Source organism: Biomphalaria glabrata, chromosome 8 (genome assembly GCF_947242115.1).
Source record: "Biomphalaria glabrata chromosome 8, xgBioGlab47.1, whole genome shotgun sequence".
NCBI lineage: Eukaryota > Metazoa > Mollusca > Gastropoda > Planorbidae > Biomphalaria > Biomphalaria glabrata.
Window position 1 is genome coordinate 8,666,259 of NC_074718.1, and position 27,534 is coordinate 8,693,792.

At 38.3% G+C, this 27,534-nt stretch overlaps 1 protein-coding gene across 5 annotated transcripts in view; it reads right to left on the bottom strand.

Moving 5' to 3' along the window:
• Positions 1-27,534, bottom strand: part of LOC106064388 (teneurin-m-like) — a 100,660-nt gene that overhangs the window by 63,665 nt on the left and 9,461 nt on the right. The window contains exon 1 of one of the 5 annotated variants that reach the window (XM_056037535.1): positions 15,059-15,772. The exons of the other annotated variants lie outside the window; for them this stretch is intronic. The gene's annotated coding sequence lies outside the window, so the exon portion shown is untranslated. Of the gene's footprint in view, positions 1-15,058; positions 15,773-27,534 lie in introns of those variants that run through there. 5 annotated transcript variants of the gene reach the window in all.

Below are 27,534 nucleotides of genomic sequence, written 5' to 3' on the forward strand. Positions count from 1 at the left end.
ATGGCGCCGAGAAAATGCACCAGGAAACGCGGAGTTTATCCGCTTCCTCGAATAAATGAATGTCGTGTGGACATTATGAGAATAAGCCTTTATTTATGGACGCCTTTATGCAAATGTTGTTTTTTTTTTTAATAAGAGTAAAAAGGCGAGAGGAGTTACACAAGAGAAATCTGTTCGTAAATGTTATGTTTCTAAATGTCTTTGTTATGAAGGCGAACATCTTTATATATAATGCCTACTTATATTTATAGATGTCTAATGACGGATTACTACAGCAATGTTGGAAGTAGCTTTTTAGTGAGTGGTATAATAATCATGTTTTAGACTCAAGGAGCTATAAGAACACATTGTTATAACCCAGCCATGCACACCGCCATCCAAGATAGTGCAGAAGGTGCGCACTATTAGACACTAGACTAGGAAGGGTGTTTCCATTAGAGAGAGAGAAAAATCTCCGCCCAAGTTTAGAACCGAAATGAAGATGCTGTGCTCAAGGCAGATGTCCTATGTGTTTGTCATGTCTCCATGTAAATAAACACCTCTGTCTTGTTGAGTCGCCTCCCTTCAGTTATTACAATATTGATTAGTGAAGACTTTGCGTTCTTTTTGAATGTTGTGAAGCATGTGGCGTCTTGTTTTGTTTTTTTGTTTTGTTTGGGTGAGAGCTGATACACATTCTAGTCAATTAGTTTAATTATAGAAATTAACGATATCTGTTACATTACAAAATGTTCTCATTTTTACATGTTGTTTTTTTCTTTAGTTTTTAGGGACAAATTATCGAAAATGTATCTGAATTCGTCATTTACCAAAGGAAGTGTTTTAATTGGACTTGATCATTACAGGAAACAATTATGTAATCTATTTATAGAAATAGAATTTTTTTTCTTAAATCATGGGATAAGGATATACAAAACCAAAAAAAAAAAGGGGGGGGGGGGTAGGGATCTAACCCAGAGTACTACATTGTTACGAAACATAAATTATTTGACGCCTCAATGGCAAAGTTTTTTTCAGTTAATAATAATAATTCAGTTACAACAGTCGTGTTCTATGCGCCCTGGGCTGTTTCAGGTTCGAACACTGCCCGCCGCCACACCCCACCCTCTTGTGGGAGATCTGGGCCACGATGTAATTTTCTTTGAATCTGAAGGAACATGTAAAAAAAAAAAAACAACAATGAACTAACACACACACACACACTAATTGTGTTATATTTCCAGTTACAAAAGTGACTCAAATAGAACACCATACACCCTATTACCAGCTTGTTATTAAATTGTATTGTGATCAACTGTAACAAAAAAAAAATAATTTTCTAAACATGCCAGACAGTCTTCTACGAAGTTATTTTAAGACATCATTGAACTAGACAACGTCACAGTCCAGAGAAGAATGGGTCGTTGATTTCCTGTGCGAATGGTTAAATCTGATGCAACAGTATTTAGTCGATAGAAAATATTTACTCAAGTCTTGACATGTGATTTGTGTGTGTGTGTTCCCAATCCATTTCGATACAAGTGTTTCTGCTCTGAACTTGAAAACTGTGCCCCCCCTTTCCTCGTTGTTCCTAGACTATCTCTGTGTGAGCTGGCTGTAGAATTCAGCAGAAGAAATATTTTCTAAAGACACAATGTCGTGACCACCAACAGAATGAGGGCAAAAGTAGCACCTGAGGCTGATAGGCATAATAAAACCATTTGGCTACCCATCGGAGGCGCTCGAGTTCGAATCCCGACTTGAGCTGAGTTGTGTCTGATGAGCACGGAAACCTCCCAGCTAGCCCACACTGTATGCAGAAATGTCGCGGGGGCCGGAGAGCGTCACAGGCCGAATGTGACCGCGGGCAGTAGGTGAAGATCACAGCTGTTGGATATGGTCATAAGACGAAATGATAAGGACTTAGTAAAAATGAGACAGGGAGGCGCGGTGGCTTAGCGGTTAAGCGCTTGGCTTCCGAACCGGGGACCGCGGTTCGAATCCTGGTGAAGACTGGGATGTTTTAATTTCGGGATCCTCGGACGCCTCTGAGTCCACCTTGCTCTAATGGGTACCTGACATTAGTTGGGGAAAAGTAAAGGCGGTTGGTCGTTGTGCTGGCCACATGACACCCTCGTTAACCGTAGGACACAGAAACAGATGACCTTCACATCATCTTCTCTATAGACCATAAGGTCTAAAAGGGGAAACTTTACTTTTACTAAAAATGAGTAAAACAAATCAAAGAGAATTGTCACGTGACATACAGTTCAACTTCATACCTGGAGTTAGTAACTAAAATGGCAATACAACTCACTTGATTGCTATTTTCTATTAACATGGTCGCATCTAACTCACAAATAAATAAATGTCCTAATTAAACAAACAGATTGTTTCACTGTCAATTTTTTCTTTCTGTATCCTTTTTACGAGTAGGTTGTGCGGGTCATTTCCATACTGATTGAGAAAAAAAAAAAAACCTAGAAGAATAGTTATTATTTTTTTAAAAGTATACATGGCATCCACTGTTGATATGTGGCACTGCTTGTATTTGATCACAAAACTAGGAAGTCTATTTTATTCAAGCCTTTTAACGCGCCTATTCTATGTGTAAGTATAATGAAGATAGTGAAGATCCCTAGGGTTTTTAAATATAGACTATTGGCTTTGATTCTTCATTATTTTCATTAACCTGGGAAAGAAATTGTACGAGGATTGGGAGCTGACAAGATACCAAAACCAGTGTTGAAACAATATGATTCACTAAAATAATTTACACAGAGAAATTAAAGGAAAAAAACAAACATAGATCTATATATTTATAAACACTTTTAAAAAACTTTTAACTTCGGATGTTCCTTCAGAATTGAAGATTATTACATCCTAGCTCAAATCTTCAGCAGGGCGACAGGTGGTGGCGGGGCGGGCAGGGTTCGAACTGGGGGTCCATCGAGACGACAGTCCAGAGCGCAAACTACACTTCCGGGCAGACATGCACCTTTTTGTTTGAAAGCATTTTCTGCTAACACGAAGACACTTGACACTATTTTAAAGATTGTTGCGAAAAGTGTGAAATAAAAAAAAATATAGCTTTTATATAGCGCTACTTTCATGCTTGTATAGCATGCTCAGAGCGCTATGATCCAATCTCCTTTGTGGACCAGTGGGAGGGGGGTATCTGGGAAAAAAGTTTTCCGTGCTTCCCCAGAGGCGCTCAGTAAACACAACTCTGCCCGAGTCGGGTGTCGAACCTCGAGCCTTTATGCGTACTTAGCCTTTCGACCTCGCTTCCCAAATGAAACATGAAAACTAATTATAAAACAACAAACAATTACACTTATGTATAATCCTTTTGTTTGTTTGACATGTTACAAAACTGCTGTTCTAACTCCATCTATCTGTCTGGTACACATTTTGAACACGTTATTTCTCCCACTTCCCATTCTCAGACCAAGATGAAACTTTGTACAATTATTCAGTCTTCCTAACAAAACATTAATCAATCAATTATATTAGCCAATTAGATAATGAAATAGTGTTTTGTTTGACATTAAAAATGGAAATAAATCTTACAGTTTTGAGATGTGCGCCTGTAAATATCGAGTTATTCCCCTTGTATACAGGTTTGTTTGTTCTTCTTTTGATGTTTTTTTTTTTTTTTGCTTGTGTTATTATTTGACTAGTCTTAGAAATAACGATTCTATTGTGTGAATGAAAACGAGCGAGATTCAGGTGAGGGAAAAAAAAAGGTAATAGGATATGTTTTAACTCCTTCTCTCCTAACTGACGATACCAGCGTTGATTCCACCAGAATGTGGTAAATAATTACGGAGAGAAAGAGTTAAATAGTGAAGTAGAGAGAAAGATGGTGAATGTAGAGACTCCACATCGTAACTCGTACGAGAAACAGCGACACACAGCGACACATCAACGTCAAGGTGCTAATAAGAAGAAAGGGAAGGACGTTACGGTTTCAAACAGTCAACAAATAGGAACTTATATAGCCGGGAGAATAATGAGGAACATAACAACAGTAATAAACGTTTTCTTTAAAGATCAGTTTGACATTTTAGCGCTCGTGGTTATGTTTCTAATGTTATCGCAGCGCCTTGAGCGCTACATTATGTTTGCTAATAACGCTCTATACATTAAATTATTCTTATTCTTATTACAACGATGGGTCTTTTCAATGACACTGATCTATCAGTATGGATGTAAAGAGTATCCCGAAACGCAGATATATATATATATTTATTTTTTTTTATTTTGAACTTTACATCTGAGTAGTTTATGTCCGTTTGAGAGATCACGTAATTATTGATTGAGATGGAGATGAATTGAATGACGCGGCTGTAAATGTTAGAGCTATTTCGAAATATATATTATATTACATGATCATAAATTTGCTGATTTAATAAAAAAAAAAACAATGCTGCGCGTTTCTTTGAGAATTAATTATTTCAATTCAAATATTTGTTCACTTGTTAACGCTGTTTATTGTCGGAGGAGTTGTCTCCTTCCACCAGATTTGCTTGCTGTTAATGCCACTTTAAAAATATTACCAAATGCTTTAATTTAATACTAACCGAAAATGACCCGCGTACGGCGGGCTTTAGAGTTTGTGTATTACTGATCTTGTGGATTGGATTTAGATATGTAAAACATGGCCAATGTTCCTTTCATATTTTTTTTAAATTTTGACACAAAAAATAAAAGATTGTGAAAATGGGTTTACTCCTTCAGCCGACATATTAATATGAAATATAAAATACTGTGAAAACGGGTTTACCCGATTTATTAAAATGTTTCACTCTTTAATAGAGATACATTTTTGGAATTGAATTTTTTAATATTTTTGGCGCCCCTCCCCCTCCGGTTGTGGGAGGGACATTAAACATACACTACGATCTCAGCCATGATCCATGGAATACGTACGCCAAGTTTGATCAAGATTGGTCAAGCGGTTTTTATTTCTATGCGGGACATGCATACATACTCCTTACTTTCAATTATATATATTAGATTCTTGTTTACATGCCAGAATAATACATTTAAATCTGTAACTCAGTTTTATATTGAGATTTTTTTTTTCTAAATTCTGCACTTCCACTAAATGAGAGATGAGTGGCTGAGTGGTTAAACCACTTGGATTCCTATCAAGGGGGCTCGAGTTCGAGCTGTGTTTTCTGAGCGCTGTTATGGCAGGAAAAGGAATTTGGCGGGAAAAGTTGTTTCATAAATAAGGAGCGTCTTGACTTAAGAGACAATTTGAGACAATGACGCGACGAGTTGAAAAAAAAAACAAAACATGACAACTTTTGACGTTTTTAGAGACGTAGAAATTTAGCTTGACGACATTCGACGGTTCCCTTCGCTATTATTAAACTTTCTTGTTCGACATTCGCAATCAGCGTCGACTATCTTATCTTATTGGCCTTTAGCCTTTGTTTTTTGATTTCTTCATTTGAGTGTTCTACGTTTGACTTATCTGCATAAGACACAGCGCAGAAGCGCCTAAAGGCAGCACGAAAACGTTCTCCGAGATCTCCCAACAGGGTCTAGAAACGAGCTTGAACCACAGACCACTGACTGTGGCATAGCATGAAAGTTGAGGTTTACAAAAACGATAGACCCAGCCACCTGGAGACAGAGGCACATGGCAGAGCATCATGGCGTCACGCTGTGAAAACTGGCGCACAGGTTGCTGAGGAAAAGTGAACAACGCTGGCAGAAGAAAAACGCCAGAGAAGAAAAGCAAGGCCAATGACACTAGCTCCAGCTGGAATAACCGTTTGATCGTCTTATGAGCTGAGCCGAAGGCTCTTCGAGCTCAAAGTTTGAAAAAAAATCCTGTTTGGACGTCAAACAGTAAAAAAAAAAAAAAAAAACCTGTGTGAACACAGTTCTGTTTGGGAGAGACCCGAGTCAATGCCTATGTAAAGCATCGCTGTTTCCGATGCATTTGGCCCCCAACGCATGGGCTAGACACGGCCGAGGGCTGAGGACACCGGGAGCCTCCGCCATTTTCCTTCGTTGTACCAAGCTAACCGTGAGGGACTCGCCATTTAATGTAATGGTCCCTTGAGGAACAGCGCATGGATTGGAGACAGGTTTGTGGGGACTTTTTTGCCACCCCGCCCGTGCAAGAGGTAGACTCTCGTCTACCCGTGGGCATCCCCACGGGAATTATGTTTCGCCATTCATTTAGCCTAGTTACCCCCTCAAGTAACTGTTTCCACCCGGGTGCCACGATGAGGCAGAACAGCGTACCCGGGGCTGGATAACCTGCCCAGTGTGCAGCCGAAGATTCCGGGCTCACATAGGTCTCACCAGCCACATGAGGAGGCTTAAAACCCCAGTGCAAAGCCCTCAGCCCCCTGCATGACAAAGTGGTCATCATCGAACCACAAAGGACGAACTATATATATATATATATATATAAAAACGATTTAAAAAAAAAAGACACAGAACAATATTCAATGCGAGTGATTAGTTCACAGTACCAAAAATGTGCAAAGTGCATGCTGTTTTTTTTTCCTCTCCATAAAAAGCATTATTTAGTAAATTGTTAACATACCTTTTGTTATTATTAGTTTTTGTAAACATCTTAGTGATCTTTTCGGTGGAAAGACCTTCTAAAAGATGATCCCACATTGTTATAAAACCTATAGCAGACTAGAGCACTGAGGCTTGCTAAATAACGCATTGCAATTTTTAAACATAATTTAAGTAAACTAAATAAAAATAAAATAGTAATATAAAAAATATTATGTATATTGCATTGGCAATAAGATATGTATACGATATATGTATTTATTTTTTTTTTTTAATTAGACAATACCAAAGGACGAAATTAAAGAAAAAAAAAGTTGTACTTCAAAATATGTCTAGTAGTTGTCTCCCACAGAACACATTTATTCTCTACACGTTCTTCAATCAGTTGTGTGAAGTATGAACAAGATGGATAAAACTGTTCTATCGACCACCATTTCTGAGCAGCTGCAAAAGTGTAGACTCACATACACACACATGTGCGCAGCAAAAAAAAAAAAGGTATGTGGTTCTACCCAAACGCTAGCAAGTTAATTACATCGGGTACAAGTCAATGGTATCTTTGTGGCGAGTAGTCCTGGGGCAATCGTGCAGTCTAGCTACCAACCTATTGATCATCATGACAACGTGACCACCTCACGTGCTGAATAATAGAAGGGGGGAGGGGGACTGCGTGATTGTACTTTACTTTTTTTTTTTAACCCGCACCCAACTAGTTCTCTACACATTCAGAACTACACAAAAATAATAGCATGTATAGGTAGTGTTAGCTCTATCTTGATATTATATAGGTAGTGTTAGCTCTATCTTGATATTGTATAGGTAGTATTAGCTCTATCTTGATATTGTATAGGTAGTGTTAGCTCTATCTTGATATTGTATAGGTAGTATTAGCTCTATCTTGATATTGTATAGGTAGTATTAGCTCTATCTTGATATTGTATAGGTAGTGTTAGCTCTATCTTGATATTGTATAGGTAGTGTTAGCTCTGTCTTGATATTGTATAGGTAGTGTTAGCTCTATCTTGATATTGTATAGGTAGTGTTAGCTCTATCTTGATATTGTATAGGTAGTGTTAGCTCTATCTTGATATTGTATAGGTAGTGTTAGCTCTATCTTGATATTGTATAGGTAGTGTTAGCTCTATCTTGATATTGTATTAGGTAGTGTTAGCTCTATCTTGATATTGTATAGGTAGTGTTAGCTCTATCTTGATATTGTATAGGTAGTGTTAGCTCTATCTTGATATTGTATAGGTAGTATTAGCTCTATCTTGATATTGTATAGGTAGTGTTAGCTCTATCTTGATATTGTATAGGTAGTGTTAGCTCTATCTTGATATAAACCTTGCATCTGTTGGATTCGTGCAGTTGTTGTACATTTCGTACGTAAAATAAGAAATATAGATCATCGCATCTGAGTCCAAGCCCCCAAGGCAGGCGATGGAAGCGTGCAGGGCTTGAACTTGGGACCATTGTGACGACAGCTAGAATCGCATACCAGACAACCATCCACGTCAATTACAGCTAAAAACGTAAATAATATTTTTGCATTATGAAAACTCTCGATAGACACACTAAGTAGGTTATAAGTAGATGCTATAAGTAGATGTTATAAGTAGATGTTGTGGATGCTATAAGTGGATGTTACAAATGGATGTTATAAGTATTTGTTATAAGTGGATATTATAAATAGATGTTATACGTATTTGTTATAAGTAGATATTATATATAGATGTTATAAGTATTTGTTATAAGTAGATGTTATAAGTAGATGTTATAAGTGGATGTTATAAGTTGGTTATAATTAGATGTTATAAGCAGATGTTATTAGTAGATGTTATAAGTTGGTTATAATTAGATGTTATAAGCAGATGTTATAAGTAGATGTTATAAGTATGTTATAAGTAGATGTTATAAGTCTTGTATACATAAAAAAAAAGTTAGTTCATTATATGCACGCTGTTGAACAGGTTTCTCCGAGAAAAGGCAAAATTTATTCATTGGACTGTAGCTCAAACTACCTAGCACAACTAACCAATGTAGACATATTATTATTATTATTTACACTGACGTGTCCCAGTTATGCGATAGTTTTTGATTCGATCATATGTTGTTTTCGTTAACCATTTGGAACATTAAGGTTCCATGTTCGGTATTGCATTGAGATGAAATTAACTTTTGATTTACAATAATACCAAAAACAAGTATCTCAATCGCAGTACAGAAGCATGTGCATAAAGATGCCAGTAGTTAAAAGAATTTATTTTTTTAAAAGCGAGATTTCAGAAATGTGTGTCCTGATAATGATTGAACAGCAAGAGCAGACAGGTGGAGAGCACAGAACTAGAGACTTCGACAAGATGTGGGGGATTACGTGGCTTTAAGTGTGTGTAGGAGGATGCGCGCGGTAAAAGCCAGGCACTACGAGGAGCTAATAGGTAATGAGGTAAACTAGCAGAAGATGAAAGGCGAGTGCTGGGCAAAGAGAACAGGAACAAGAAGCTAAAAGCAATACAAAACAAATTGGGGAAGTAGTGCCGGCTAGGACTAGTTGGAATAGGGCTGGGACTTAGGGATGGGGGAAAGACACAACATAAACAACTCGGGACGCACCCAGTCGTTCTTGGTTGTTATGGAAATGTATAACACAGGGCTGATATATGTTCTAAATTTAATCAAAATACAGGCTACTTGTAACTTGTAAATGAAGCGACTTAATTATTAGTGACAACTATTAACTTAGCTATTATTGTCGGGGTTTTATTTAATGTTATATTAATGTGATGATTGCAATAAGGATAGCACAAACATTTTAGATATATAAAGTCTATTACTAAACAGCTGCACGAACAAGGTTTAACTGTTGTTTTTTTAAAATCATAATAAGGTTTGTCCGAAGATTACCGATGAATAACGCATTTCACATGGCTACACAGGCTCAGCTGCGACCTACATATTTTTTCACATTCAGCGCAGACATAAACGTTGTCTGCCGGTGGTCGATTTAGATTCTATTGTCGGCGTCTATGTCTGTCCTCGAAGTGGATTTTCCTTTGGTCTCCAAGTGTATCCAGTGGACTTTGTGATAAATCTCCAGCTGTCTCGGGAAGCCGACTGCTGCCAGGTGCTCTCTTCTATGTCAGTTAAAGCAAGTCGCCACCATAAGCTGGTCTTTAGAGCTATTTTTACAAAGCTTATATTAACTCCCTCTGTCTGCCTGTCTGGTAAAAAGTTAGTAGACGTTATTTCTCCCACACCAAAACTCGGATCAAGATGAAACTTTGCATAATTATTTCTTGTAGATGACAACATAAGAATAAAACAACAACAGCAACAACAACAACAAATTGGTTAATTAACTATTGATAATTAATTATTTTGTTTGGTACTCGAACAAGGGAAAGAAATTGTACTTGACTGAAGTAGTGTATAAGGTGAATTAGTCCCCTTTATACATCGACGTCTTAGTGAGCAAACATGAAAAAATAGGACGAGACTATAAAAACAATAGAAACTCTACAATCTTCCGTGTTCATAAGATCTCCACTAGCAGAGTGGTTACCGTGTTGGCTTGAGAAGCCTAAGAAGGCCGTTGCCGCCCCCCCCCCTTTTTAAATATTTTTTTTATAAATGCTTATTTATTGTTAGTCTAAATCTATTACAATTTTTTTTTACATGACTGATCCAAACTAATTGATACAAGTACGACTAATATAAAGCTTCTTTTTAAGTATTAAAAAAAAAAATGTTTTTTACTTACTACGAATTTTTTTTATAAAAAAAGGTTCTCATGTTAATAAAACTTAATCAGCCTATTTAGAAGCGAATCTATCATTCGTCATGGCCTGCCTCGACTCTGTGGAGCTGCCAGCTAGTTTCAAACACCTGCACACACAAAAAACATGTGCTGCCTGGAATCTCTCTAATGCTGATTCACATCCTCCATGTTTTGTTCCGTTTGGGGCAATCAAAAACTTTCACGAGTTTAACAAATATCTCTGTTCAAATGTCAAAATAACGAGACAAACTGAAATGTCAGAATAGCGCCGTACGAAACGTTTATACAGGCGTCATACAGCCGAAACAAAGTATTAATTAAATATACGGCGACGTCTAGTAAAGGGAGGTAACGTAAGCTAATAGAATATTTATGGGAGCAAATTTAATTCACTTTGAAGTAAAACTACATAGCAGTGCGGGGATAAATCTGACTCGCCGCGTCGTTTAATGTGGCTTACCGACTCATTTTCAAAATTGTGCTTTAATTTTTTTTTTTGTAAATATTTTTTTTTATTGAAAAGTTTAAAATTTTATCAAGCACTGCAAAACATTCATTAAAAGGTAGATCCAGCATTCAGTGGCAACATATATAAAAATCCCAAAACGTACCACTATACCTACGTTTGCAACATTCGAAAAGTACATATAGCAGCACAAATCTTTATCCAGCTCCTGAAGTAGAATCTAAACACTAAATTGGACTAACAAGTGGGGAAAAAGAATGATAGTTTGATTATTCTTCAATCAAATCATATTCTGGCAAACTTAAATACAGGATGGCTGCGTCGTCATGTGGTAAGCGCTCTGGAGTGTCGTCTCGGTGGTCCCGGGTTTTCACTCCCAACGGCATAGGGCAGATTTGTGCTAAAATGTTATAGTCTTCGAATCTGAAGAAAGGTCCAAAACAGGTAAAAACAAACACAATAATTCTCCAAATATTACATCAATTTTTACTGGACGTTTTATAATACAAACAAAAATTAAGTCACAGCTTCAGATCTACAGACATAAAATTATCTTTTATCACGTTGTTTGTTACTGCAGACTTTAGCTTGACAGTTAAACCTGATCAGCGATAAGCGATAAGACGTGCTATTGGTGTTTATTATTATTATTATTTTTATTAACATGTGTGTCTCATTATCTTGGAAGATGCCCTTCATTTAAATCTACTTTCTGTCAACTTACTGGAAAGAATCATGAGTCATGTAATAACAATACCACTAAGTAAAGTTTTCCTTTCAGACCTTGCGATCTATGGGGCAGACGATCATCTGTTTCTGTGGCACGCGGTCAACCTTTACTTGCTACCGCCTTTATTTCCCCACACTAAAGTCGCGTACCCATTAGAGCTGGGTGACCTCAGAGGCACCCTAAAGATCCAGAAATAAAAAAAATCCCAGTTTTCATCAGGATTCGAACCCAGGGCCCTCCGATTTGGAGACCAAGCGATTTACCACTCGGCCACCGCGCCTCCAATAACAATACCACTAGTTCAATCTAGAATGATAGGAAAACTTTGGGACACCTTGAGGCAAGCAATATAAATAGATCTTGCCCACGCAAGCGGGTGAAATAAACGAACACAAATAAACCCCGACGCCGTTAAGACAACACCAGTACATCAGCTGTAAGATTATTACATGGTGGAAAAAGCCAGAGACTTAAACATAGCCCTACGCAGACCCACGTATAATGATCCAGTCTGGGATAAATAAAAGAACATGGGTCCGTTAAATATTTATGCTCAACTTCCAGAAGGATGAGTGCGAGCCCTTCTTCTGGTGGAGTTCAAGGGGGATAGGTGGGGGGTTATACTGCAGCATGTAAACAAATGACACATTCTTGCAGCATGTGTGCGGGGGGGAGGGGGTAGTACCGTGAGCCTGATAATTAGTTTGGAGAACGCGAAGATGTTAGCCACACTTAAAGTTATGACACGATGGTGAACAAAAGCCTCCCGAAAAAAAACAACAAACGAGCTGAGGGTTGAATCAGGACTCTTTTTTTTTTTATATCTCCTGGTGGTTAATGGAAATAGTTGTTTCGTTCGCAGGCCATCAACTAGTTTTGTTATCAGGGATTCTCAAACAGAACAGACGCAGGCTTACCGAAACGATTGTTTTGAAACAAAGCTGCCTGGTCGTGCGGTTTGCGTGCTGGACTGTCGTTCGGATCTATCGATGGTCGAGGGTTCAAATCCTGCCCGCTCCCATCCCTCGTCGTCCTGCGGGAGGTTTGGACTAGGAAGTAAACTATCTTCAACTCTGAAGGAACATCCGAAACATGTAAAACATTTTTACAAAGCTCAAACAATTTGTACAGACTGTTAAGTTTCCTAAGACAGGACTGAAATAGATTGGGGTTAATGGTCAAGAATCCACGTAAATTTGTAAGCAATACGTAACCATAGGTGGCGCGGTGGCTGAGCGGTGAAGCGTTTGACAACCGAACCAGGGTTCCCGGCTTCGAATCCAGGTGTAGACTGGATTTTTACTTTCGGGATCTTTAAGGTGTCCACCCAGCTCAAATGGGTACCTGACATTAGTTAGGGAAAAGTAACATGACACCCTCGTCAACAGCGAGTTATAGAAACAGATGACCTTTACATTATCTACCCCACAAATCACAAGGTCCGAAAGGGGGAACTTTACATTTTTTTCCGAAAACGTAAAATAGACACCAGAAAGGTTAAGACAAAATGCAATGTATTGGATCAGATGAGATCAACATGAATACAGCCACACTGGCCAACAAAAAACATTGGATTTGGTAACATTAGACTACATGTGATGTTTTAATGTTTCAACAGGGAGTAAGAAGGACACCCACTGCTCCAATATCAGAGAGAGACTCACTTCCTTATTGTAACAGAAAGCTAGGCAAACCGAGGTCTAAAATACACACGCACAGTTCAACAATGGATTTTGGGGAAGGGAGAAGTTGTAAACATACAAATTGCTGTCAGTTGACGTCCAGCAGTTCAATGCGCCCCCCCCCCCCGAGTTAAGTAGCCAGTTAAGCCCCCCCCCCCGAGTTAAGTAGCCAGTTAAGTAGCCTAATTGTATGCACAGCTCAGTGGTGGCTAACAAAATACTCTCACTCGGCTAAGCTTGTTTAAAGACGAGATTGACACTGCTTTTTGATTCTTCATTTGTTGTTATCGCTCCGACATTAAATCAACTGTATATTTTCATTAAAAAATGCATTTAATTTTCATATTATCAAAGTGAAATAATTGGAGGAGTGGTGGCTGAGGCCGGAGGTCCTGGGTTCGAATCCTTAGGAAGAGTGGGATTTTTAATTTCGTTTTTTTTTTTGGGGGGGGGCGCCCCTGAGTCTACCCAGCACTAATGGGTACCTGACAGTAGTTGGGGAAAAGTAAAGGCGGTTGATCTATGTGCTGGCGTCATGACACCCTTGTTAACAGTGGGCCAACAGATGACATCTACATCATCTGCACTATAGCACGCAAGGTCTGAAATGGGAACATTACTTATTTTAAAGTTTAATAACGATACAATGTATTTCACTCCTAAATTAGTGCTGGACACTTAACAGTATTTACCGCCACAACGACCTATCAGGTGTGGAGTGAAAACACAACATGTTTTGTGTCTCTACTTATACGCTCACTGGTGTATCTAGTTCTCTTTACAAGGAAGTCTATTTAATAACAATGTCTGCTTTATAAGGATAAGTCCTTTACACTTTTCCCTTCTACGTGGAGACTTCTCACGTCATCATGGGCCTATTAAGATAGAAACAAAGATGGGCAGTCTATTTGCTGGCATAAAAAGAGGGCGACTGTGAGCCGCAGCATTATGGAGCTCATTTACTTTGCAACTAGGTCCAGCACACAAGTATACGCCCAGAAGGCTTCAGTCACCAGAGCTGAATACAAGTGCCTACAATGATTAATTCACAAGGCCAGTGCGGCGGCCATGTTCTCTCTCAACAGGGATCAATCAATGAATGCTTTAGCAGAACGGATGACTGGACCAGAGACGTGGGCTCCACACTGAGACAATGTACATTGTTCCTATAACATAACTATACATTTTAACGTTGGCACACACACACACACAGTTCCTATAACATAACTATACATTTTAACGTTGGCACACTAACACACACACACAAATGGATTTATTTCGCCATTAATAATGCAAACGCATTTAAAACAAAGGCTGGACTCTAACCCCCCCCCCCCTCTTTTTTTCTTCTATTCTAAACTTAAATGTTAGCATTGGTATAGTAAGGAAGAATGGAGCGTCATATCAAAAACATATCTATATATCATACACTCGATAAACACAGCGAGTAGCCTAATTTAAATAACTCAATTTCCATAAAATATTTTTTCATTAACATGTTCTATGTCAGTGACCCAATAAGACAACCGTCTCAAAATAGGCCCTCCTTTTCCATTCACTTGCCTATAAATCTTCATACTAGCCTATTTCTTTTACCCAGCCCAAGAAGAGATGCATTCAATCGTTCGTGTTTAGCCCAATCGGTGTGGCGATGCGCATGCGCGAAGAAGATGTGTACTATTGTTTATATAATTATTTGACCTAAGCAGAGACGTGTGTTGGAAAACGGATACAAGCACCAGTCTAATAACCGTGACTAAGTATTAAAAAAAAAAAGATTAAAAGCATAATATAATGCAATTTAAGCGATCGATATCTGCTATTGTTAAAGTTTACAAATAAAACAGCACATTGATACAAGTACTTACTTATTTTTATGATGCAGAACAGCCAATTGCAATCAGCGAGGCTGTACTACAACCAAGAATCTCTAAAAGCTTTTCTTTCTAACCCGTCTCACTTGACTACACTTGGTTTTACAATAGTTAATAGACTGAAAAAAGGGACTAAAATAAAACCAATCACAATACAGCTGGTATTGGTAAACACGCCATCACGCAATGAGATATAAATATCCCGACTAAGTCACGTGGTTTGGTGCAGGTAATGACAAGAGAAGAAAAAATCATAACGTCATCTCCAGGAACCTAAATATGAAACACGGGTAAAGATGACGTAGTCTACGATGCAACACATCCCGAATACACTTTCCCGCGCATGTATAATCCTGTAATTAGTGTAATCCTAACTGACTTTTGGCACTTGAGAACGAAACGAAAATTTTTTTTTCAGCAAGTCTGGTTTTAAATAGAATAGACAATGCCGAAGACAAATGTAGAGAAAAATAAATGAGAGAGGGAGAGAAAGAGCACTAGATCGATGCTGACCAAACAAGATAGATCAGAATATCCCTCATCACTAGGCTTCTTCGAAATGGGGGAGAGAGAGAAAAAAAACGATAACAAAATCCAGCAATTGCAGTAATGGAACTCACTCTCACAGCACGCACCCCTAGCTAGCACTTAGACCAAGCGATGCCAACACAATCAATACGCGACCGCGACTAGGCCTGGCATAGGGGGGGAAATACAAGCACCATGAGAGCTAGTGGAACACGGGGGAACGGGATGAGTGTGATGCTACTACATGCAGGACCACCGTCCCCCCCTTTTCCCGTTCGGGCAACCACCACCGCCCCCCCCCTTTTTTTTTAAAGTTTATAGCTTCGGTAAAGTGTGGTCTTTAAAAAGAACGTTACCGCTTTAGAACGAGGGAATTTGATTGGCCGATGTGTCGGTACTATGAAGCAGATCAATGAGAACTCCCTGACTTTTTTTTTTAATTATGCAAATGGGGGTGGGGAAAGGTCACGGTCGTTAGGCATTTACGTAAGACAGGTGGAAAATAATGAACGGAGGGGGTGTTCTCAAGTGGTTGTGTGGTGGGACAAGTGGCTCAGTGGACCTGAGCACAACTTATGCAGTGGAATCTTGGTGCTGGTGGTGCTGGTGGTTGTGAAACTGAGAACTATGAGAGCGTATGATGATTTGCTGTTGGTGGTCGTAATATTGTAATCCATGGATGGGGTATAGGATTTACTAGTTGATTGGGGGGGGGGGGGGTGCAGCAGATTAAGTGATCGATGGCATGGGGCTCTATGTGGTTATATAAGAAATGTATTATTAGTCACATGGGGGGTGGAAGGTCTATGTGGTTGTCAATTTCGAGACATGCATTCGATATTATTAAAATGGGGGGCAAGAGTTGATTCTAGTTGACATGGTGATCCGTGAATATACACAGACTTGTAATTAAAATTAAATTTTTCTTAACAACAGATGTCAATCCAACTTAATGTAATAGAATCCACGGCAGTTACCACAAGGGAAAAAAAAATTAAGTTGGAATTTGAAAACAAAATTGGTTCAATAGTTAACGGCTTTTGAAACAGGCGAATATTGAAATGCTCTCTGGCTCCACTCTAAAAACACTTCATTATTATTATTGTGAGCATTCTTTTTGTCCTACGGGATCAAAGCCAAACACCGCAATAGTCCACGTCTAACTTAATGGCTTTAATCCAACTAATGCTTACGTGTTCTTAGACTCTTACTCCAACTTTAAAGTCCAGCTAGAAACTGTATTTAAAAAAAAAAACTCTATGGAGATGGTGAGTAAACAAACAAAAGGATGCTCCTGAGAAGTGACTTTAAAAGGAGTCCTGGCTTTATCTCTGGACGTGAGAGGAGTCACGTTTTAAAAGACGTTCCTCCTTTCTTTCTTCATCTGATGCTACTGTTCTGTAACTCCAAACTCGTACTATCCAGATACAAACTCGTACTATCCAGATACCGTGCGTTTGTATGTCGAGATAGAAGCGTTGTTGTGTGTGAAGAATTAAATAGAAGTGTTGTTTATAGAGATCAATCCAATATAGATCTACCAATATCGAATCTTGGTGGGAGATGTATCTGAAAGAATACAACTGAGCTTCCCCTGGTTTTTAAAGTAGTGTTCAATGATAAAGGATAGACTCAAAGGATGGATAATCGATGGCAAATGTTGAATCACGCCTTTGTAGTGTGTCATGGCCACATTCATATATGCTGGCGAATACTGGACAATAACTACAGAACTAGATAGGAGGATTATAGCAATGAAACTGGGATGCAACAGAAAGATCCTAAGTATTGACATACTAAGATCGCACTACAAATGAAGAGATTAGAGACAGGATTAGTTCAGCGATCGGACTGCTAACTACTGTCAAACAAAACGCAAACGTAAAGTCTATGGCAATATCACAAGGTCGTCAGGTGTCGCAAAAACCTTCCTTCAGGGAACAGTACCAGGAGAAAAGAAGAAGAGGCATTCAGAAAGCGATGGGAAGACGACATTTAGGAATGGACGGGCCCGTCATTGAAGAAGATTCTATGAAAGGCAAAAGACAGTGAGGAATGGAGAAAGACGTTCGACAGATCTTGAGTTGTGCCCCAACGGTTTAACAGACTTAGGAATAGGTGAAGGTGAAGAGTGTCACCAGAGAATGCTGATCATGTCCTCCAAAGTTGAATACTTTATCGATATTTCTGAAGAATATATTGACCCCAAAACAACTTTAGAAGAAAATGTTGCAGGAAGAGCTGGGCCTGATCGGAAAACCACTGCGCAGTTCATCTCAGATGTAGGACTGGTTATGAGAACGCTCCTACTTAATGAGATCGCATATGAGACACGCCCCTGACACTCTACCAGTTACCACAGGTAACACGTTAAATAAATATCCCCGTGTGTCTCGGTATCATCCGGCACACTTCAATAAAACCCCCAAGTTCCAACCATCAACAATAGTTTCAATTCTAGCCCAGGACGTCACGTGCCTGGAGTCCAATCTCATTAGGACGGGATTAACCACGTGAATTAATAAAGCAGACGACAGAGTAGGCCAGCCGTGATGTCACGACAGTGGCACTGTTCGCTGGGGCTTAAGACTCTCATGTCAGAACACACGGGCTGCTTCACTAGAGATACAGGCTATGTGCTTTATCACTATCCGTACACACAGGTAGGCAATGCTCAATTCTCACTACTATTCTAAGGGTCGGATATGTACAATGTCCTTACTATTAAAACAGGGGTACACTGTTACGACATCCAATATGATATAAAGTCCAGTGTGGTTTGTTAATCAACGAAAACAGTATTTTGTTTGGCCTTTCTAATTCAGACTACAGACAGACCACTCTAGAACGGCAAGTTAGGCCACCAATCGACCATGTTAGTCCCGTTTCCTGAATATAAAAAAAAAAAAAAAAAAAATCATATAGAACTATTGGGTGAGTTTTAAATGACCTAAATGTCCTGAAGCCATTTTGGTAATGGAGATTTTCACGATAAACTAAACAATGTCAAGGACGCTATACTGCGGTTCAAAATTGCCAACTCAAAATAAGTCACAAACAGAAAACTGAAGAGATTTTTTTTTATCTGATTCTGCAGTGCTAAAATGTGCACATAAATTATTATGTACCTTATAAAAAAAACAAACAGCTTAACACCTCATTCAGTTCGTACACCGAATACACCAAAAAGCTTGTTAGTTATAGGCTTTTCGCCATGTATGAAAATCTCCAATGGAATAATGACATTATGTATAACTAAATGGTTTACGATCTTGCTACATAGTAAAAAATGTATTGTACATGTGATGCTGGTCTGTAGTTCTCTGGATCAGATACATCTCTTTCTTAAGACAGATGAGTGACTTTAGTATCTATTCTATAAACACTATAAAGGTGTGTTTTTTTGTGTTTTTTTTTTACCAAAGACTGTTTCTATTAAGTAGAAGGGAAAACGAAAGCGGAAGTGTCCAGTAACGTTCCTGCATGGCTTACTAGCAGTGACAATAAGCTTCAGGCGACATTTTGATTGACAACCATTCTTATTTGCCATGAATAGAAGAGTTTTTTAAAAATTAATTGATTATCATTGCAGGCAAATTTTTACTAAAAGAACGGATGAAAGCCCCTTTTGTTAATTTAAAACAGCGCAGCGTTCCAAGTGAACCAGTCTAACGCAGACCGGCATTGGATCTATGCGTTGAAGGTGTATGCTATAGATTTTGGTCAAATGACTGTGTTGGCAATGTCGCAAGGTTTACAGTGCATGCTTACTTTGAATGCGACATCAAATTGAGGTGTGTTCGAAATGAAGCTAATTTAGAAGAGCAAGAACATAAGTCGATTCTAAAACTTGACATTTTAGAGAGAAACGCCTAAGTGGCATAACTTGAGGTACGTAAACAAACTCAGAGTGGAAAAGTCTTTAAACATAGACTAATCTTTCTAATCTAATCTTTCTAGATGGCACAAGATCTATAGCAATGACATCTTACAAAATCACAATAACTATTCACAAAAAATGGAAATTATATTTCTGAATTTTCTTAATGTTTGAGTGATTTTATTATTGACCTTTGGTTCCCTGAAGTTTTCATTCCCGAAAGTGGTAATGGAAATAAGCAATCCACACTACATATAAAATGCTTCCAATGGCATGTGTTGCAAAGAGTATCTGACAATGAGATATTAGGCCATGCGAAACTGTTTATCACTAACAGTGGAAGGGGCAAAGGCGAGTAACTGGCGCCTAAATAATTAAGCTTGAGACAAAATGGTCTTGAGAGCCTTGACTGGGTACCCACCTAGGAGAAGGAAAACTCGTTAATTCAAACCTCTGCTGACTCAAACACAAGAAAGGCTGCGGGAATCAACCCTGAGGAAAAATAAGGAGCTGGCAATCCTTAGGCAACTTGCAGGACACAGAGCTACATCCTGGTAGAGCCTGCGATGCAGCTGATCCCAATCCTTTAACAGATCAGCTGCATGGATGGGGGGGGGGGAACAGTACCAACAAAAAGAACAGTACCAGGAAAAGAAGAAGAGGCAGACACAGAAAGCTATGGGAAGACAAAATAGAGGAAAGGACGGCCCTGTCATTGAAAGAGATTCTATCCAAGGCAAAAGACAGAGAGGAATGGAGAAAGACGGTCAACAGATCTTATGTGGTGCCCCAACAGTTCAGCAGACTAAGGGATAGGTGAAGGTGAAGAATATTTTTTTTTAATAATTATAGTAAGGAAAAAAAAAAGGTTCATGTCATGAGTCAATGTTTTCCCACAGGCTCCAAACCATCCAGTTATTCACTTAGGGTTCGGTCAGTCAACGTTCCTTGTTGGTCAAGACATGGTCAACGTTCCACTCAGATTAACACAAATGTTATTTTCACGTTGAGCGCCCCAGTGGTCCCCTCTCACGCTATTTCTCTTTGGCTGGGGGAGGTTGCGTTACGATACCCAGCGTGTTTCTCTGCCATCAGATCGATACTTGGCAAGTAATAGCCAGTGCACCCTCTCGTTCAGATCAATCAAGGTCTTAACCGATGTTCCAAAACAAACAAATCCTACACTGAGAGGAGGTTCAATATATAAGCACGTTCATCGGGAAGGAACATGTCCAACTAATTTGAAAAGGCTTCAAATGTTCACAGATGACCGGAGCTTAGACACAATAAGTCCCCGCTGTGCCACACACACACACACACACTGCCAGAAGATGAACACAGAATGAACTTGTAAGCCGTTCTACTTATAGACTAAGCTGCTCTATCAACAGATGTAAGTGTGGAAAGATGAACTGTCCCGTATTGTTGAGAGGGAAATAACGAACTTACAAGCACTGACCTAAGTTTGTATCGAGAGAACAACGAACTAACAATCAATAACCTAAGTTTGTATCGAGAGAACAACAAACTAACAATCAATGACCTAAGTTTGTATCGAGAGAACAACGAGCTTACAAGCACTGACCTATCGAGATGAATAACTACGTTACAAGCACTGACCTAAGTTTGTATCGAGAGAAACAACGAACTTACAAGCACTGACCTAAGTTTGTATCGAGAGAAACAACGAACTTAAAACCATTGTACTAAGTTTGTATCGAGATGAATAACTACCTTACAAGCACTGACCTAAGTTTGTATCGAAAGGAACAACGAGCTTACAAGCACTGACCTAAGTTTGTATCGAGAGGAGTAACGACCTTACAAGCACTGACCTAAGTTTGTGCAAAAGATACTTTGTCCAGTAAGGACGATGTAGTAAAAATGGAGGCTTTCATTGTGGCCACTTCACTCCTAACTAGTATTGAAAATAATTCGATTCACCTCAATGTTTTGTTGAATGACTAAACTGTATTCTGTGGTAATTTAATGATTTAAAAAAAAACATATAAAAAGTATTCTGTAATAAATGAGTGATTCAAATAACACACATCAAATGTATTCTGTAGTGAGTGATTAAAATTACATATAAAAAAATGTAATCTGTACTAAGTGAGTGATTCGAATTGAACATCAATGTCAGAAGAAGTCAAAAGTCAGAACTGGTATTTACTTGAAAGAGAGAGGGGGGAGGTGACAGGAGGGGAAGCGAAAGATAGATTGGTTGGGGGAGGGGGTGGAGAGAAATGAAGTTCTACATTGGAAAAAAAAGTAGACTTTGTTGATTGCCATCATTACAATTGTATAATGCATGTTTTAATTAGCAAGTTATTGTGCCACCCTTTGTACACAGAATTATGAACAAATTAGTTACCCCCAACAGATTCTTATAACGACATATTACAAGTGACCGACATTGTAAGAGATAACACATATTTTCTGTGTTAAATCTGGGTTTTCTACTACATAATATACTGATATCTGAGCCTTGCAGACCTACTTTCTAATACATAAAGAACCGCATATATCATAACAAAGCAATGCTAACTTGCAAAGCAAAGAAAAATACTCTTTTTTTAAACTTGTTGAATTATGACCACTAAATGGGGTCCTGGTGATGTTAGGACGCGCGTTCCTCCCCACTTGTACTACACAGAAGTCTTTCGAACATATAGACCAATGTTTCCCAAACTGTGTTCAGCGGAACCTCAGTGTTCCGCGAGCCCTGAATAGGTCTTCCACGAACTACTGGAATAATTAACTAGTAGACCACCTCATGAATTAACCGCTCAAAAAAAAAAAAAAAAAGCAAAGTGTTTTCTAAATACTCAGAATGTGAGAAGTGTTCCGTTAAGCAAAAGGGTTGGGAACCACTGATATTGACTATTCCTCTCTTTCATGTGTTCCAAAAAGCTGTCCCCTGAAAACTCTATTCTGTATTCCTTAACTACGATTTTAACGATACTGTGAAGAATTATATTGACAAAGATGTCTCACAATGAGTAATTTTTTTAAAAAAATTATCTACTGTACTTTTTATTTTAAACGCACACAAAGAAAAAATGATTCCGCCGACCCTAAATAGTATTAAGTCAATAAAGAATTCTCCCAGTGCCTTCTGACATCAACACCGAAGTCATTTAACATAAGCTTCGCAGTCTTTGCTAAAAATGTAATTGACCAATGCTTAACACTATCATGGCAGACCTTCGAGCAGCTAAGCAACTAGAAACACTGGGACAGACGCTGTGCCAAACGCCAACCGTATTGATTGTGCAGGAAATAGAAGCTGTCGGGGGTGCCGGACGGAAGGGGGGGGGGGGGGACACAGGCCGGGGAGGGAAACCTTGGGGAAGAAGACGTCCGCATACCAAATATCATTTAATGTCAATATGATAGAGTGTTTTATATGCCGGGCCTGTCTTTAGACACCACTCCACCGATGTTTTGGTCAACTAAGATCTGTTAGAAAAATGGAAGCTATGTTGTAGAGATAATCGCGATGTTTTTGTTCTGGACTTTCGCTTCTATTTGACTTCACAAGCGAAATAAATGTGTGACCATTATTGTAAAACCTGTTTCAAAATGTGATGCGTTGTAATGGCATTAATTTCGGCGGTGAGATTTTAAAACTAAATCCGTTCTCGTCTGATAGCCAATTTTATTCAAGAGCAGTCATAAAAAAAAAATACTAAAGAATTGGTAAGATTTTAGAGAGTTGGTACTAAATTGGTCTATACAGCTTGAGTAGAAAATGTATCCTACAAGACGTCGCAAGATCTCTTTACAAGATCTATTTTAAGAAAGGGAATTCCTAAAAGTCCAGCTTAAAGTTGCACATGTGTACATACTTCTTCGTAATTATCTTAAGAGCTGAGTCTAAAGCTCTTGGAACTCAAAGCATTTTGAAGTTTGCCTCCATCAGCCTGTCTGAATGAACTACTGTCTGGGAAAGATCCAAGCAGATGTAAATTATTGCATCCCTATTACCGGTGGCTCATATCCCAAGACGCTCGGGTTAGAAGCGAGGCGAAAGGCCGAGCACACCGGGGAAACTCCCCCCATATTCATACAATTGGCTCATCAGACATACCTTTTTAAATAGCAAATGCATGCGTTGTCCAGATGTAGAAAGCTTACGTCTTATTTCAATTCAAAAGCTAGAGATTAAAGTACTTTCTCATATTTATAGTTTAAATCGATATATTTTTCTTCCAGTCTGATTTATTACATAACAAGGCCTCTGCCACATAAACAAATTATTTATGAAGGCGTTGGTATAGCTTTTTTGTGATTGAAATGTACAAATCAACAGTAATAGTTACTATGATAAAAATATAGAAACTGGGCAGTAGCACTGGCCCACAGCTGTATCATTTGATCAATGTTTGAAAAAAAAAAAAGTCTCGCTAGATTTATTCTAAGAGTAATAAATAAAACACTTTAAAAAGTTCAACTGTAAATATCAAAAGATTTTCAGTGCATAACATAAGGATAAAAAGTAATAATAGTGAACTCAGGAAAGTTAGAATGTTATAATTGTAATGCGACCACAAGTGAATCTGGAGCGCTGAATTCGTTATACAGACTGTACAACATAACATTTCGCGTCTAGGTTCGACAAAGAATACCACGTATCACTAAGATATATAAACAAAGCATTAATCCTCCACACTACAACAGCCCTTTGCTGCAGCACTTGTGTTCTGGGACTAGTCAAGCGATGCCACAACAAATTATCTTTACAAACATAGTCGTCGAACGAAGGAGACAAAAAAAAAGGGGGGATGGGGAGAGGCGTCCTTCGCGAAGATCAGAGGGAGTCTTGTCTATTTTGTGTACCAGCCAAGTTTAAGCACAAGAGCAATGTGTCAATGTAACAAACTATTTGCTAGCTACATCATGACAATGTCTTTCAAGTCTAGTGTTTGAAAATATTTCCTTCCGCCATTGGTGCGTCCGCGGAGAGGGCTTTCACAGTATTGATAACGAAGAATCTATTTTAATATACATAACGCATGATATCAATCTTTTCTATACTAGCCGGATATGACCTTAGTTTGTGTATACGTGGTCTAGCGCCATGATCCCTTACATGGCTAATATAAAATACTGTGAAAATGGGTTTACCCGATTTTTTTTAAGTGTCTTTTTTTTTTTAATAGAGATAAAATTAGGGGATTTTTTAATAATTTTTTGGGGGGAGAGGCATTCAAGATACATTACGGTCTCTGCCGTGATCCAAGGAACATTCGTGTCAAATTTTATAAAGATCGTTTAAACGGTTTTGGTTTCTATTCGGGACATACATACACATAATACTCCTTTCATTGTGCTTTATATATGCTTTATGTATGTATATATATATATATATATAGACAAACACACACACACACATATATATATATATATATATATATATATATATATATATATATATATATATATATATATATATATATATATATATATATATTAGATAGCACCAGCAATCTAGTAATCCCACTGCTCTAATACACAGGCTTGTAAGCATTCAAGAAAAACAACACTTTAAAAGAACTTGAGCAGACCAAATGCGCCAAGTAAAATAACTGAAAAGGGGGGGGGGGGTGAACTCTCCTGGACGTTTATTGATGTCATACAAGTCTGGCTAATCAAATATGTATGGATCTTTTCAACAACACGCAAACATTAAATAGCGCTTAGCGGTCAGCCGAGCATGGACAAGGTAACGTCATTTAACTAGAAGTGACATTCAATAGCGAAGTACTACTGCACAAACCTGACTGGTGCGCATTATGAGAGTCTCTACTCTTTCAACTGGAGTGACATCAAAAACAAACAAAAAATAAGACAGACAAGTCGACAAGTCTATTAGTGTCAGCCTGAAGAAATCTATAGATCTACATCACGTTACGATGGAGAGACGCTAATATTGATATTTTTTAGATCAGATACTAGAACACGATTTCTGATGCGTATTAGTGATTAATGACCGAACATTTGTAAGTACTTTGAAAAATAGTATTTATATTAGCATCATGGAAAAAAATGTGTTGCAGATTTTCACGATAAATGATACAGTTACAGTAATGTGCAAACTAAAACTCCAGGACCATATCATAAGGTCGTCATGGCTCAGAGAGCCAGTGAAAAGAAGAGGCAGACAGAGAAAGCGATGGGAAGACAACATCGAAGAATGGACGGGCCACCTATAGAAAGAGATTCTATCTAAGAGAGGAATGGAGAAAGCTGGTCAACAAATTTTGTGTGGTGCCCCAAGGAAAAAAAAACAACTAATTAGGGATATAAATATTGGGGTGAGGTTTTGAAATAAATAGACAAACTAGACAATGTCAAGGACGACATATTGATATTGCCAACTAAATAATTTTAAACAAGAAAAAGAAAAAAAATACTTTAAACAAAAACAAAGGTTATACGAAGTTTAATTGTATAAATACGTTTTGACGACTCGTGTAATTAAATTTGTAATATATCTAGACCAACAACAATAAATCTGTGGGATTAGAAATATATTTTTTTTTTGTTTAGCGCTATTTCATGCTTTTAGCTTTATCAATGCGCTGTGATCCTATCAATTATCTGGACCAGTTTGAAAAATGGGAAAATGGGGGGGGGGGGGGAGGGGGCGGGGGGAGAGAGGGAAAGAAAGGGATATCTGGGTGAATTTTTAATACCTAAATTCGAACTCATAACTAAAGCCGACATACTGACCATTCTGCCAGTGAGGTGCCTATGAAAATAGAAGATCTATTGTTTGTAAAAAACGTACTTTAAAGCTACGATCTATAAAGGTGACTAATTCAGCGTCTACCACCACTTCAGTCAAGTACAATTTCTTTCCCTTGTTCCAGATACCAAACAAAATAATTACCAATAGTTAATTAACTGATTAATATTTTTTTTTTTATTGATTCTAGTGTTGAAAGGTAAAAGAAATAATAGTGCAACATTTCAGCTTAATCCGAGATTGGGTGTCGGAACAATCTCGTGTTGAAACGTTTTACCAGGCAGACAAGAGTTGATATACGTTTTGTAAAAATAGGTAGCTATTCCAATGGACCTCATTCACCAATCGTAAACAAACAACATTTAGCCACGTGATTCTCTATCTCTTCTATACAAATAACGTAATACACAATGGCTATCACGTGACAGGTTTTTCCATTGTTTTATCAATATTATCACGTGGCTAAATGTTTGTTTACGATTGGTGAATGAGGCCCATTAGAGTTTATCTGCTGGCAAATTGTTCATGACTCTATCGTTTTACTATATCAAAGCATCCCTTATGTTAAGTGCAAAGATATTTTATGTGACAGCATGTTAATAGGCTTCAAAACAATTAGAGAAAAAAAAAAGTACTTTAATAAACGAAAAGAAGGGAAAGAACCGCACAGTTACTGTCATATACTGCAACTTTGCAAGATTTATTCCCTTTTTCTATATAAACCAATGTATTAATTGCCAATAACTAATTAACTAATTGGTTAATTTTTTGGAGTGATTCGTGTGTTGTCATCGACAATGAAAAAAATTTGAAAGGTTTCAGCTTGATCCGAGAATGGGAAGTGGGAGAGATGACGAGTACACTATTTGTACCAGTCAGAGTGAGTTGATATAAGCTTTGGTAAAAATGAAGGGAGAAACAGAGAGACAGACAGACGGACAAGACAGAGAGAAGGAAAGGAGCGAAGGTGGGTGAAAGAGAGAGGGCTGTTTTTACATTAGTTAACTTATGACATTTTCATGTTTTGCACTAGCTATAACTATAATATGGAAATAACTCAATAAGATGAATAATTCAGCTGCGTGATTTCTCCATTTCTCCTGACGACTCACTCGCTGGAAGGATGGACATTGCCTTTGTTAGATGTCCGAGACAAGATCACCGTAGCACAAACACCCACAGTCGCAATGAACAAAGTGGCCAGTACCCCCCACTCCCTCCCCCCACACACCGCATGGTACTACAATTGCTTTGGTGTAACCCGAGCTGGCCAAAGCTATCAAACCACAGACGTCCAGCTAAGGAAAT